This window comes from Melozone crissalis, unplaced genomic scaffold (genome assembly GCF_028551555.1).
Source record: "Melozone crissalis strain CALT ecotype California unplaced genomic scaffold, PUWL_Pcris_2 ptg000045l_1, whole genome shotgun sequence".
Lineage (NCBI taxonomy): Eukaryota > Metazoa > Chordata > Aves > Passeriformes > Passerellidae > Melozone > Melozone crissalis.
Genome location: NW_026535823.1, coordinates 5,775,154 through 5,788,861, shown reverse-complemented (window position 1 = coordinate 5,788,861; position 13,708 = coordinate 5,775,154).

The following is a 13,708-nucleotide window of genomic DNA, read 5'->3' as shown; positions in this document are numbered from 1 at the left end:
CTGTTTTGGGGGGAGTTACAAGAGGGCACAGAGGATGGGACTGGGAGCAGAGTAAGATATGTGGGGTTTCCCACAGCAGCCACCTTTCCCAGGAGACAAGATGAAGGAAGGGAAGCCTGAAGCTACCTGTGCCCACAGCTGTGTCCTGAGTGTAAGTGTCTTTCTTTCCAAGAACAGGGCTCCATATGTGAGGGAAAAGTCTCCATGTGTGAGAAGCGGGGCTCCATGCGTGATGGGCAGGGCCCCAGGTGTGAGGGGCGGGGCTCCATGTGTGAGGGGCAGGGCTCCAGGCAGTGATGGGCGGGGCTCCATGGGTGAGGGGCAGGGCTCCAATTCTGAAGGGCAGGGCTCCAGGCATTGAGGGGCAGGGCTCCATGGTTGAGGGGCGGGGCTAAAATTGTGAGGGGCAGGGCCCCATGAGTGAGGGAAGGGGTTCCATGCGTGAGGGGCGGGGTTCCAGGCTGTCAGGGGTGGGCATCCAGCCAGTGATGGGCGGGGCTCCATGTGGGATGGGCAGGGCTCCAGGCATTGAGAGGCAGGGCTCCATGGTTGAGGGGCGGGGCTCCATGTCTGAGGGGAGGGGTTCCAGGCTGTCAGGGGTGTGGATCCAGTCAGTGAGGGGAGGGGCTGTAGGCAGTGATGGGCGGGGCTCCATGGGTTAGGGGTGGGGCTCCCGGCACTAAGGGGCAGGGCCCAATGCGTGAGGGAAGTGGCTCCATGTGTGCGGAGCACGGCTCCAGCCAGTGATGGGCGGGGCTCCATGTGGGATGGGCAGGGCTCCATGGTTGAGTGGCGGGGCTCCAATTGTGAGGGACAGGGCCCCATGAGTGAGGGAAGGGGTTCCATGCATGAGGGGCGGGGTTCCTGGCTGTCAGGGGTGGGGATCCAGTCAGTGAGGGGCAGGGCTCTAGGCAGTGATGGGCGGGGCTCCATGGGTGAGGGAAGGGGCTCCATGTGTTTGGGGCTGGCCTCCAGCCAGTGATGGGCGGGGCTCCATGTGGGATGGGCAGGGCTCCAGGCATTGAGGGGCAGGGCTCCATGGTTGAGGGGTGGTGCTCCAATTATGAGGGGCACGGCCCCATGAGGGAGGGAATGGGTTCCATGCCTGAGGGGCGGGGTTCCAGGCTGTCAGGGGTGGGGATCCAGTCAGTGAGGGGCGGGGCTCTAGGCAGTGATGGGCGGGGCTCCATGGGTTAGGGGTGGGGCTCCCAGCAGTAAGGGGCAGGGCTCCATGGGTGAGGGAAGGGGCTCCAATTGTGAGGGGCAGGGCCCCATGAGTGAGGGAAGGGGCTCCAGGCATTGAGGGGATGGGCAGGGCTCCAGGCATTGAGGGGCAGGACTCCATGCTTGAGGGGCGGGGCTCCATGGGTTAGGGGTTGGGCTCCCGGCAGTAAGGGGCTGGGCTCCATGGGTGAGGGAAGGGGCTCGATGTTTGTGGGGCAGAGCTCCAGCCAATGATGGGCGGGGCTCTATGTGGGATAGGCAGGGCTCCAGGCATTGAGGGGCAGGGCTCCATGGTTGAGGGGCGGGGCTCCAATTGTGAGGGGCAGGGCCCCATGAGAGAGGGAAGTGGTTCCATGCGTGAGGGGCGGGGTTCCAGGCTGTCAGGGGTGGGGATCCAGTCAGTGAGGGGCGGGGCTCTAGGCAGTGATGGGCGGGGCTCTATGGGTTAGGGGTGGGGCTCTTGGTAGTAAGGGGCAGGGCTCCATGTATGAGGGGCTGGGCTCCATTTGTGAGGGGCAGGGCTCCATGTTTGGGGGGCGTGGCTCCATGTGTGAGGGTCAGGACTCCATGTGTGATGGACAGGGCTTGAGGCAGTGAGGGCGGAGCTCCATGTATAAGTGGCAGGGCTCCAGGCAGTGACGGGCAGGGCTCCATGAGTTAGGGTCTGGGCTCCAGGCAGTAATGGGCAGGCCTCCATGTGTGCGCAGCAGGGTTCCTGGTGTAAGGGCAGGGCTGCATGTAGGAGGGGCAGGGCTCCATGTTTGAGGGGCAGGGCCCCAGGAATTGAGGGGCAGGGCTCCGGGCAGTGATGGGCGGGGCTCCATGTTTGAGGGGCCGGGCTCCAGGTGGTCAGGGGCAGGGCTTCCTGTCTGAGGGGCTGGGCTCCAGGCATTGAGAGGTAGGGCTCCATGTGTAAGGGGCGGAGCTCCATGTTTGTGGGGCGGGGCTCAAGGCTATGAGGGGAAGGGCTCCATGAGTCAGGGGTGGGTCTCCATGTGTGAGGGTCAAGGCTCCAAGAAGTGAGGGGCGGGGCCCTATTAGTGAGGGGCGGGGCTCCATGTGTTATGGGCTGCACCCCAGTCGGTGATGGGCAGGGCTCCAGGTGTCAGGGGAAGGGTTCCAGGCAGTAATGGGCGGGGCTCCATGTGTGAGGGGCAGGGCTCCAGGCCTTGAGGGGCAGGGCTCCATGTGTGAGGAGCAGTGGTCCCGGCAGTGATGGGCGGCGCTCAATGTATGAGGGTCAGGGCCCCATATTTGAGGGGCGGGGCTCCATGTGTGAGGGGCATGGCTCCAGGCAGTGATGGGCGGGGCTCCATGTGTGAGGGGCAGGGCTCTATGTGTGATGGGCAGGGCTCGAGGCTGTGAGGGGCGGGGCTCCATGTGTGAGTGGCAGGGATCCAGGCGATCACTGGCAGGGCGCCATGTGTGAGGGGCTGGGCTCCAAGCAGTGAGGGGCGGGGCTCCATGCGTGAGGATCAGGGCTGCATGTGTGATGGGCAGGGTTCGAGGCAGTGAGGGGCAGGGCTCCATGTGTGACGGGCAGGGCTCCACGCGGTCAGGGACAGGGCTCCATGTGTGAGGGGCAGGGATCCAGGCAGTGATGGGCAGGGCTCCATGTGTGATGGGCAGAGCTCCATGTTTGAGGGGCAAGGCAGCAGTTGGTGCGGGGCAGATCTCCATGTGTGAGGGGCAGGGCTCCCGGCGGTGAGAAGCGGGGCACCATGTGTGAGGGGCTGGGCTCCAGGCAGTAATGGGCGGAGCTCCATGTTTGTGGGGCGGGGCTCAAGGTGTGAGCAGCAGGGCTGGATTCATGACTGCACATTTTCTTGGCTAAGCATTAAAAAAAAAAAAAATCTATTCACAATGCCTACAAGTGGAGTGCCTGTTCCTGGACCAAAAGGCAATGGAAGGAAGATGAGAGGAGTCAGAAGGTGAGGACTTGTCAGGTAGTTCTGGGCTGGAGGCTGTGGGGTTCTGCATGACTCCATCCTTCCTGCTTCCCTTAAGTATTGGGATCTTTCCCTGCATTACATTTTGCCTTTATTTATGCAATTGCTGGTGTTTTAGGGCACTCCAACTCTGCAGGAAGCTGACTGCTAGCAGTCCACCAGAAGGAAAATGGCTTTACAGACTGATGTGGATTTAGAATAGCCCTTGGTGTCCATGCACCTGGAGCTTTACCTCCTACAGGTAGCAGGTAACTTGTCCTAGGCCTCACCAAAGATCTAACAACTACTAAACATGGGATTAGCTGCCTGTGGTTTAGATGCTGCTTTGGGGTAAGGGACCAGGAATTTTGCCTCAGATTTTCTCAGCCATACATTTTATTATCAATTTTGCTCTCTCTTGTCACCAGCAGAGTAAATGCTGCTGAAGTGGTTCTGATGTGTTACTCTCCAGAGGTCCCCAAGCTGAGGGATACCTCCAGGGTGCTTAACCACACCAGGGTTTTCTTTCTCTCTGGAGAGTAATTTTGTTCCAGAGGAGGTTCCCAAAGCCTGACCTGTACTAGTGCTTCTCTCCACAGCCCAGGGTACTTACAGTCCCCACAAACCACCAGAGCCTCAGGGGGTTTTGGGGTGAGTGTTTCCATCTCCTGTCTTCTTTCTGTGTAGAATAGTCTTCTCTAGGGCATGTGTTTGTTCCCTGGACAAAAAGTTTGCTGACCTCCTAAGATAAGTTTACCCTATATTGCATCACTTTGCTGACCACACCATTTGACTCAGATTTGAAGTGCTCCCTTCCACTCCCTGCAAACATGCTCAGAAATGCCCTGTGCTGTGTCAATCCCTTGCTGAGGTTTTGTCCACGCTGGTTTCTTTAGCCTCAAGAAATAACAACACAGAGCTTGTTTAGATGGTCACCCTGACCTCTCCCAGTCCCTGACATGTTTCTTGCTCAACAGTGACAGCCACGTGTGCCTTGTGTGCAGAGCTGCCTGCAAGTGCAAGATCAGCTTTGGCATTATCCTAATCACTGGAGCAAATTCAGGTACATGACAGACCACCCTGTCAGTTTGATGGCTGCTGGAAGGTAGGCAAAGAAGGGATAAAGAGCCCAGGGCAGTGGAATGACAGAGCTGGGAACACACAGCAAGGTCTCTCCCTTGGTCTCTTCTGGTAGGTGGCTGTGCTGCCTGATGTGGCTGGATGGACAGACCAGCTGTCCTGTCAGACTGTGGGTCAAGAGGTCTGAGGGAAAGACATTTTGGGATTAATAAACAGAAGAGTTGCTAAATGACAACTTCTTGGAACCATCCTTCCACAGGACGCCAGGCTGGCAGGGATGCTCTGTGATCCATGATTAAGAAAAGAAGCTCTCCTGGCTTTAATTGACTTAGCAGGAAACAGCTTTACACTTCTTTGTACATAAGCAATGTTTAACAGTGCTAGGAAGGGAGGTTTGTAGGCAATAGGACATTGGCAGCAGACTGAAAAATGCTCTTGGGCCAAGCACAGGCAGTGCAAGCTTAATCTGCCTAAAAAACATGATCTCATCCATCTTTCTTGACCCAAGGGAGGGAGCCTTGGCTGTAAGGCTCGAGCTGAGTGCAGACTGGTGTGTGGTTTGGTTGCAGTAAGGGAGTGCTGGGCTGCTGCAGAACCACACTTACTACCATAGTGCTGTCATTCACCTCTTTCTCTGTGTCTGTCACTAGCTGGGAGAAGGAACAGCCTCATACATGTGTCCCAGTGTTACCCTGATCCTAAAACTCATCAGCTTCCCTGGCACAGTTCAGGGTTGGCTGTTTCCATCTGCTTTCAGATGTAGATTGTTTCTGTCAGGTTCTGAATCATGTAGTGAGAAAGGTAAAAGCAGAGTGAAAAACACTATATGAGCTTCCCTCTCCCAGCTGCCAAACCTGTGTCCTCTCTGGGAGGGAACCAGGAGTGTGTGCACATCTTTCATGTTTTTCCAAGAGTGTGAAGTGACAGGACAAGGGGGAATGGCTTCAAACTGAAAGACAGTAGGTTCAGATTAGATATTAGAAAGAAGTTCTTCCCTGTGAGGCTGGTGAGGCACTGGCACAGGTTGCCCAGAGAAGCTGTGGTTGCCCCATCCTTGGAAGAGTCCTTGACCACTAACAGAGTTTTTCCTCAGCTCTCATCCCTTCTTTCCCTCTGCTTTAGCTACTCTCTGATGATGAAAAGGCACTGGATGAAATCCTACAAGACATCAAGGAGTTGATAAATGCAAGAATTTGGGGGTTGAACATATTATCAAGCAGTGTTTGACCTGTGTTAGCTGAGCCCCAGGGGGCATGTAAATTCGTCACCAGTGTGAACAAAACCATTTCAGCTCAAACCTTTTGTGCAGAAGCTCAAGAGTCTCCACATAAGAAATTATGATTGACCAATGCCATAGTTCAGGCAGTGCATTAAACTCAGTCCCATTTGAGCACTATCTGATCAAAAGCTCTGGTGACTGATAAATTAATCTGTAGAAATGCTCAGAACTGTCACCAGCAGATTTTCAATTTGTTGTGCTACCTACTCACGGTAGCATCTTTATGCTCATGGATTCCTCATACTTCTCTTACCTGATTTCCATCACCTTTCTGTCACAGCCAAAGGCTGCTCCAGCTTTTGGGGGCACGGCAGGCTTGAGCTCTTCTTTCAGATGCTAAAAGCAGACCTAGAGCAGTAGGGAGGCATTGTCTCCATGGCAGCCTGCCCTGGAAGAAACAAACCAAAGGGCATGTAAATTACTGGGAATCCAGGAGAAGGAAAAGTGGGGGGAATGGTAAGGCATGACCAATTTTGCAGCTCAGTCTTTACTTGGGGATGTCAGGGAAGTAGCAGGTAGTAAAGGACCAGTTTAATAATGTGTACTGGCCTTTTCCAAAGCCATAGTACGACCCCCAGATATGTGCTGAGAATCAAGAGCATTCCAGTGATAAACTCCAAGAAACTTGATTTGCAGTCACAGGTGAAAAGAATTCCTGTAATTTTAAATATGATCCAGTGCAAAGAACATCAGTGCAGATATGACACAGGAAAGTCATATGTTCAGTGGGAGAGTGTGTGGTTTGTGAATATGTGGATGATTTATGGAAAAGAAAAAAAAAAAGGAAAGGATGGATATTTAAAATGTAGAGTAAAACATCACTTTGAAGATCATTAACCTGACAGCACTCTCTGAGGGTAATATTTTTTCACCTTATCAGTAATGCAAAGTTATCTTCATTTAGATACTGAATTATCCTGATAATAAAGTATGTCAATAAATGTTTTCTTTGTTTATCATCTTTATCATCTACTTATCTTTATCAAATTTATCATCTACTGTGTAAGATAACAAACAATTGTTGAGTAATTTGCAACTAACCTTCTCAACCTTTGCCTGTGCAAGACCTTGACTTGTTCCTGATATCCAAACTGTTTCATCTCTGCTGGTTTATTTTGATAATCTTATTTCCTTTATTCAGACTAAAACTAAATTGCACGTGTGTTACTCAGGTTTGCTGAGCTGCTTCTCATATTGTCATCTTATTCTTTCACTCAGAGTTATCCTGTCCTTTTCCCTACATTAGCTTATGCTACATGCCATATTTCAGCCCACAAAAGGAGATGAGACAGCTAAAGGAAAGAAATAAGTTGTTGTCCTAAGAAAGGGAGGGCAAGATGAAGGAATGAGGCCAGAATTGACCAGACACCAGCATAGAAAAAGGTTAACAGCAGATTGTCATAGTTAGCCATGGTCTGAGCACAGGCACAGCATGGATATCTGATACAAAATTGCTTCAGCTAGTGGAGCCCAGAAAAAGAAATCTTAGCTCATTTTCACAAAGACTTTGGGAGCTGGGCCACAGGAAAGGTATTCTCTTGATCCATACAAGGAAACAAGTTTTGAATGGCCTGGGTGCATTTTTGCATTGTAATGTAATGAATGGCCTTTCAGCAGAAAACACAAGGTATCCTTTCTCTTTACATGGCTCTTTGGTAAGAAACAGTGAAAATGAGAGAGACTATAAAGAATAGGTAAGAGACAATACTTAGAACATGGTAATTTTGTCCTGTAAGACAAGAGCACTCAGTTACCTGAAGTATTTATTATCTTCTATGATCCAATTACCTGATCTCAAGCAGCATGTGACAGAAATACAAATGTTTTGATGACAAGGATGGGAAAGGGAGAGAGAGCAATGACAGATGAGATTGTTTTAGAAAGGACATGTAAGAAAGTACTTATGGGAAATTTAAAAGGTTTGGCTTGAGGTCTTAGCTTTTGTTCAGTCTTCCTTGATCTCTTCTTAAAGCCTTCACAGACTACCTTCATTGTGAGAACAAGGTGTGGTTTTACTCTGAAATTTGCACTTGGGACTAGAGTGACCTCTCCAGTGAACTTCATTTAGGTCTCTCTTGTGTTGGGCTTTAATTAAGTGCTAAAATCAATGTAATGACACAAACAGCCTTCCCAAAGCTAGCTGCTATTTAGTAAGGATAGCTAAATACTTGTAAGGGCTAATATGGCCAAACCCCATGGAAGTGTGCCCAAGTGATTGTCCTCCCTCATCCCATGCTCTCATGGCACCTGCCTTATCTTTCCTGCTGCACAGCAGAAAAACTTAAACAAAAATCACTCCTACTGCTTCTCTTTGGCCTCCTGATAATTCAAAACTAATGCTTGGTGGTGGAGCTCCCATTGTGCTAAAAAGCACATGTATTCTAAAAAGTTCCATCCTACAGAGGGTAAATTACTCAATTTGTTACCAGTCTGGACATCCTGGACGTCCCAACTCTCCTTCATTGCCCTTCTCCCAAACCAGAGAATTTAACCAGCCCTACCCCACAGTTGTGCAGAGGGGAAACCAAGCCATGCATCAATATCATTGAAATATAAAATTGTTCTTACTACCATGTGCTTAATGTGCCAACTTTGCTACAAGATGTCATGGAGACCAAGACCTCCCCAGGACTTTACCTAAAGTTAAACATTGGCTATTGTTACATCTCAAGCATATTCCCCAAGAAACAGGAATATCCATCAGCATGGCTAGATATTTGAATGAATAAGTAATTTACTGCCTCATCCAGGCATTTTGCACATCTGCATCACCTGCATCATTGAAGAATGTGATTGTGACTGCAAGGCTCTTTTAAAAAGAATTACATTAAGCCTTTGTGCAATGAGGTAGCCAAATCTGCCAAGAAAAGAAGTCAGGGCTTTACATCAAGCCTATTTTCTTCCAGCTTGCTTTGTATCCAGTGTTTATTAAACAGCTCATTCTTAATCCTGAGTGTAGCCTGTTTCCACATAGGCTGTTCATCCCTCTTGGCATCCCTCACAGAATCCAGTTTTATTTTTGTTGGCTGGAGGAATTATAATTAAAGGTTGTATTTTCTTCCCCTGCAGGCACAGCTAGGGTTTTTAACAGCACTGGGAAGAAGTATTCAAGGTGCGAAAGTTGAAGTAAGGTCCTGGCATGCACAAAGCCAAGCTCCCAGCATTTTATCACAAGATTCCTGCCTGACTGGCCCAGGTGGATGCAGTGAGGAGCTGTACAGGCTCCAGCCCATTGCAGGAAGCTGAGAGTGGTGATAAACCACACTTCCTATAAGACACAGGTGTTAATTGGATGTGGGCTGGCCTTGTACAGAAAACTGCACCTGAAAAATGTCCTTTTGTGAGGCCCCTGGTGCAGTGGGATAAACGTGATCAGCAAAGTGATTGGTGACTGCCTTTCATTTGCTTTGGTTTGGCAACACCTGTGGAAACAGTTGGAGATTTCAATATCCTTCCTGGAACACCCCCATCTCCCCCAGATCTGCCACCTCCTTTGGAAATCTTGACATTTGTAAAAAAGCCCACCAAAATGAGTGATTCATACAGAGTCAGATATGTGGGGGCATATTCTTCTCCATGGTGCTCCATTGTCTTTGGTAAATATCATCAAGAAATAAATAATTTGCAGAACACATTCATAATGTGTATGTGCAAGATTCCTTGTGAATGTCAGGTTTGCCCACAACTAGAGCATTAACAAAAAAGCCTGTGTCAGGTTTCCAGCATATGGTGTGCTTAAATATACTGGGGAGTTTTGAGCTGGGAAGCAAAAGATGTCTTTGAGACAGGGGATCCTTCAGGTCTGGAGGTCACTTTGCTTCTGGATTTGGGGCTTCCTTTGGTGGTACCTAGGGATTTTTTTTTGTCAGATGATTCCGCAATGGGTTTCATTTCTGAATTAATGATGTTCTTCCTGAAAAAGGAAGCACAAGACTCCAGTTGCTAGGGATAAGAGCTTTCTATCTACTATCCAGTCTTTCCTTTTGCCTCCCTCTGGCCAGAGCACAGTTGTGAAGAGCACTTGTTTCTCTTTCGACACTTTCTTTCCTGTTTGAGTTGTGGTTTTTGTCTGCCAGCCAAAAGAGCAGAGGAGAGCTCCTCTAAAAGTAGCTGCAAGGTCTCCTGTACAGTGCACAAGCACAAATTTATTGTTTCACCCTTAGTAAGCATTTCCTCTGGAATAACACTGCTGTTTCCTGTTCAGAGAGCAGCTGGGCCTGCTGGCTCTCTGTGGTTTAACTTCCTTCTCCTAGGGCTGTAGATTCCTAGGGAGTGCTTCTCTAGGGTTGAAGTGTGTTGTGTGATTTGTGGTTTGTTGCTGAATTCTGGACATGAGAACATGGCTGATAAGCAGCATATGATCCTAAACAAGAGCTGGGAGAAGGGTAGATCCATAGTAGGAAAAGATATGCTTGTAATGAATATAAAGGCAAAAATGGTAAAACGAAACATTTCTGTCATTGGATCTGTTTGCAAATTGAATGAGGTAGGACACTGATTTATGTGAAATACACTGACTTCAGATTACTTGGCAAGACCAGTAGTTCATTAGTGGTTTAGGTTTGCTCTGATTCTTTGTGGAGGTGACTGAGCTGCACAGAAAACTGACCCTGCGACTGGTGGATGTGCTGTGATGTGACAGCAGACTGCTTGTCCTGTGAGTGTCTCAGTTTTGCCACCCTGCTAGATCAGCTGCCTATGGTGCATGATGGTTTTTGCTCCACTCACTGAGGTGGACTTTTGCTGCAATCCTGGTGGTTGCCTCACCTAGGAGATCAGGTTGAGCTTCTGATTTAATTCCTTATGTGGAAGGACATTTGAGACTGCCTGTGACAATGGGCAGCATTATATGGCTGGCCTGGCATTAGTCTGCTTTCATGAAAAAGCAGGTTACATTCAGATGACAAGGAAATGGATTTAGATTTATTGTCTAGGACAGTTTGTTCCCATTGGTTCTGAACTCAGTCCCAAGGCTGTTCATGACTCCAGTGTACAGCCAGTGCTGCAGTTCTCATGCTGCCTCTCTTTTTCCTGCTGCTGACGTAATGTTAAGTAATTAGCCTATTCATTTGTGTTTAGGAATATCTATACCCTAGGAATATCTATACCCTAAACTCCAGGACTCCCTAGGTGGCTGGAGTTTAAGTCTAGATAGGTACAAGAGAAACTCAGACACCAGCTGGCTTTGCCTAGGTTATTTGCATGGACAAATGGAGCACATCACTAACCTGACTCTGATAGTGCAGGAATTGCAACTAAAGCTGAACCTCAGGGACTTTAAGGACTATAATTTCTTCAACTCAAGAAGAGCTTGAAGGTGAAGATCCCAACACCAATAGTAAATCTGTAACAGAGAAAGAAAGATACAAGTAAAAGAGGAAGCTGCTATTATGCAGTAGATGCAATGTGCTACTTCAAAGCAGGACATTTTTATTTATTACTCACAGTGTATGATGTGACATGTGGCCCTACAACTGCCCTGAATGCCACTAGGCCAGTGGTATCTCCTACTTTTTTTTTTTCCTTTTCTCTCTCAGCAGCAGCCAGGTGCTGGTATGAATTATCTGACCAAGGGCAGCAGTTCTCCATACCAGTGGAAGATACAGGAATATTTCTTTATGGATTTGATTTGTTTTACAGAAATAAATCTCTGAAAATCACAATTACCTTCCAAGGCTTAGAGCAGGACCTTCTTAACAGTTACTTTTACTGAAAAATCATAGTTGAAAGTTGACTTATGCCTGTTGGACCCTGTAAGGAGCTGCTTCTTTCTGTTCTCCAAACATTTTGGTGAGTGTTAGGAGTTTCTTTTGCTCCTGGTTGAGCTACAGCCATGTCCAACCTCTATAACCCAGTGATTGCACTAGGATTCCAAGACTATGAGCCAGTGAGATTTTCATATATGCATCAGAAAAGGATCTTAGTTTGTTTTTAATGCCAAGATGCATTCAGTGCCTGACCTGGCCTCTGGTTTTCCATGTTTTGCTGACACAGAACTCTTGCCTGGGTTGGGACTGTGAACTGAGCATCAAACCGGGCACATGCAGCTGATGAAATGTGTCATTGTTGGTTTCACGTTCACTTAAAAAAAGGTTTTTCCCTTTCCAACCAGAGGGAGGTGACGGTCAACAAGTCCTCCACTTCCTTTTCTCAGGAAGACTTTGAAGTCCTGGCAGCCCTGGAATGTGTGCAAGTGCAGCTGCTCTGAGTTCTGGTCCTGTGCTGGAGGCCTGAGCAGGGCAGGGTTTCATTTCAGGCAGGTGTTTATTTTGTCTGAGATTGCATTAACCAGGAAAACCCCATCTCATTAGCCCCATAATAGAACTGACTCTGCTGTGTTTTTATCCTCTCACGGTGAAGATCAGCATCTCACCCTCTGCTAGCAAACACTGAGTTTTATAATTAATTAAATTTGCAAGGTTTACATAGATGTGCCATAAAATCCTTTGTAGCTCTTTTAACAATGCCCTTCTCTGAAACCACAAGCATGTTTTACAGAGTCAGCCAATCCCACTGGACTCTTCAGCTCTCCAAATCTTTCTCTTGGGTCTCCTGACAGCAGCTCCTTAGATTTCATATTTTTGCATTGACTTTGCCTCTGTGTTTCAAAGAAACAGAGATCTGTGCTCAGAATGCAGAGGAAAGATTTGAAGGTCTTGAAGAGAAGCAGGAAGAAGCTCTGCAGGGAATAAAGAGCTAGAGAGCAAGCTGGAGAAAAACAAGAAAGGCATCCAAAAAGCAACAAACAAGGAAAGGCAAAGTCAGGATAATCAATATTCTGAACCTTTTTCCAGATTTGGAGACTGAAGCAATCTTTGAGGACACCTCACTCATCTAACCCTAATGCAGAACCCTCCTCAGCTGGACACATCCTGGGGTTTTGTCTCAACTCTGTCAGTGGTCAAGCAAAGAGGCTTTTAACATGATTCTAGATCAGGGCAGAAAAAATTGCTGAGCATGGTCTGGTTTGGAGAGAAACTAATTTTGATTTTGACATGTAACATAGGGTCTAGGAGATCACTGTAATTGGCATCATGTTCCTTGTGAGTGAGTGCTCCCTGTGACAGTCAAGATCAGTTTAGGATCACTGATTTGGGATTAGAAAGAAATTATGTTCCAGAGACCACAGATCTTTTGTGTTTATAGCACGACACTCTTGCTTTCTCTAGGAGGTATTTGAACACTGCTTACCCACTGGTCTTGCCCACATGGTGTGGCAGTGAGTTCCTTAGGTCACAAGTTTATTAGGCATGAAAGCATTTCCTTGTATTTTTTCTTAACTAGATCCACAAGATTCAAATGTGGAGAAGGAGAAAGAGTGGTAATTAAAATTTCTTCCCTTAGTCCTTTAGTATATCTTGTCCCTTTGATTCAAAATAGGAGGAGGGGCTAACTTGTTTGTTAAGGATGTGATACCTTGGGCATATGTTAACTCTGTGGTATTTTTAATGGCTTTGGCTTGCTGTTTTTCCTTCCTGAAAAATTTCCAAGAAATATCTCAGATGTCACGGCCTGCTCAAGCCCCAAAGCTTCTACCTCTGAGCAGCCCAAGGGATTCAGAAAAAGCAAACACTGAAGACCAGCAATGACTGAGTAGTGTCAGTGCCCATTCCCAGTAGCATTTCACCCTGATCTGCTGCTGTTACTCCTTACTTACTACCCTGATATGTCTCTGCCATTTCAGCATTTATGCTGTTCTTCTTCCTGCCTCTGCTACTTCCACAAGTGTCTTGCCTGTTCTCTGCCTCCTCCTACAGTTCTGTAGTTTGCCATCCTTGTAAAACAACTGCTACCTCAAATTTCTACTCAACACACCTCTCTTGCCTGTGACCCTCCTGTTTGCACTCATCAATCTCTTCTTGCTGCTTTATTTCATTCTGTCTCATTCCTGTTGGATCATGCAAGCAAGTTGTTTGCACCTCTTCCCTCTCACATCCAGAGGGTTTTTTACCTCAGTGCCAGCATGGCCTGGTTATATATTTGTTAGTGGGTACCCTCTTCATCCTCTGAGCTTCAGATGATTCAGCTACCAGCTGTCTGATTGATTAGGAGGAAAATGTACAAGGATTAGGATGACTGCAATTTGACCCATTCTCAGCTTGGAAGAGCAGGCAGTGAAACTGTCAGGAATCACATCGGCTCAGACAGCACCTGCCAACTCCCTCAGAGTAAATTCTCTCTTGGAAACTTCTATCAC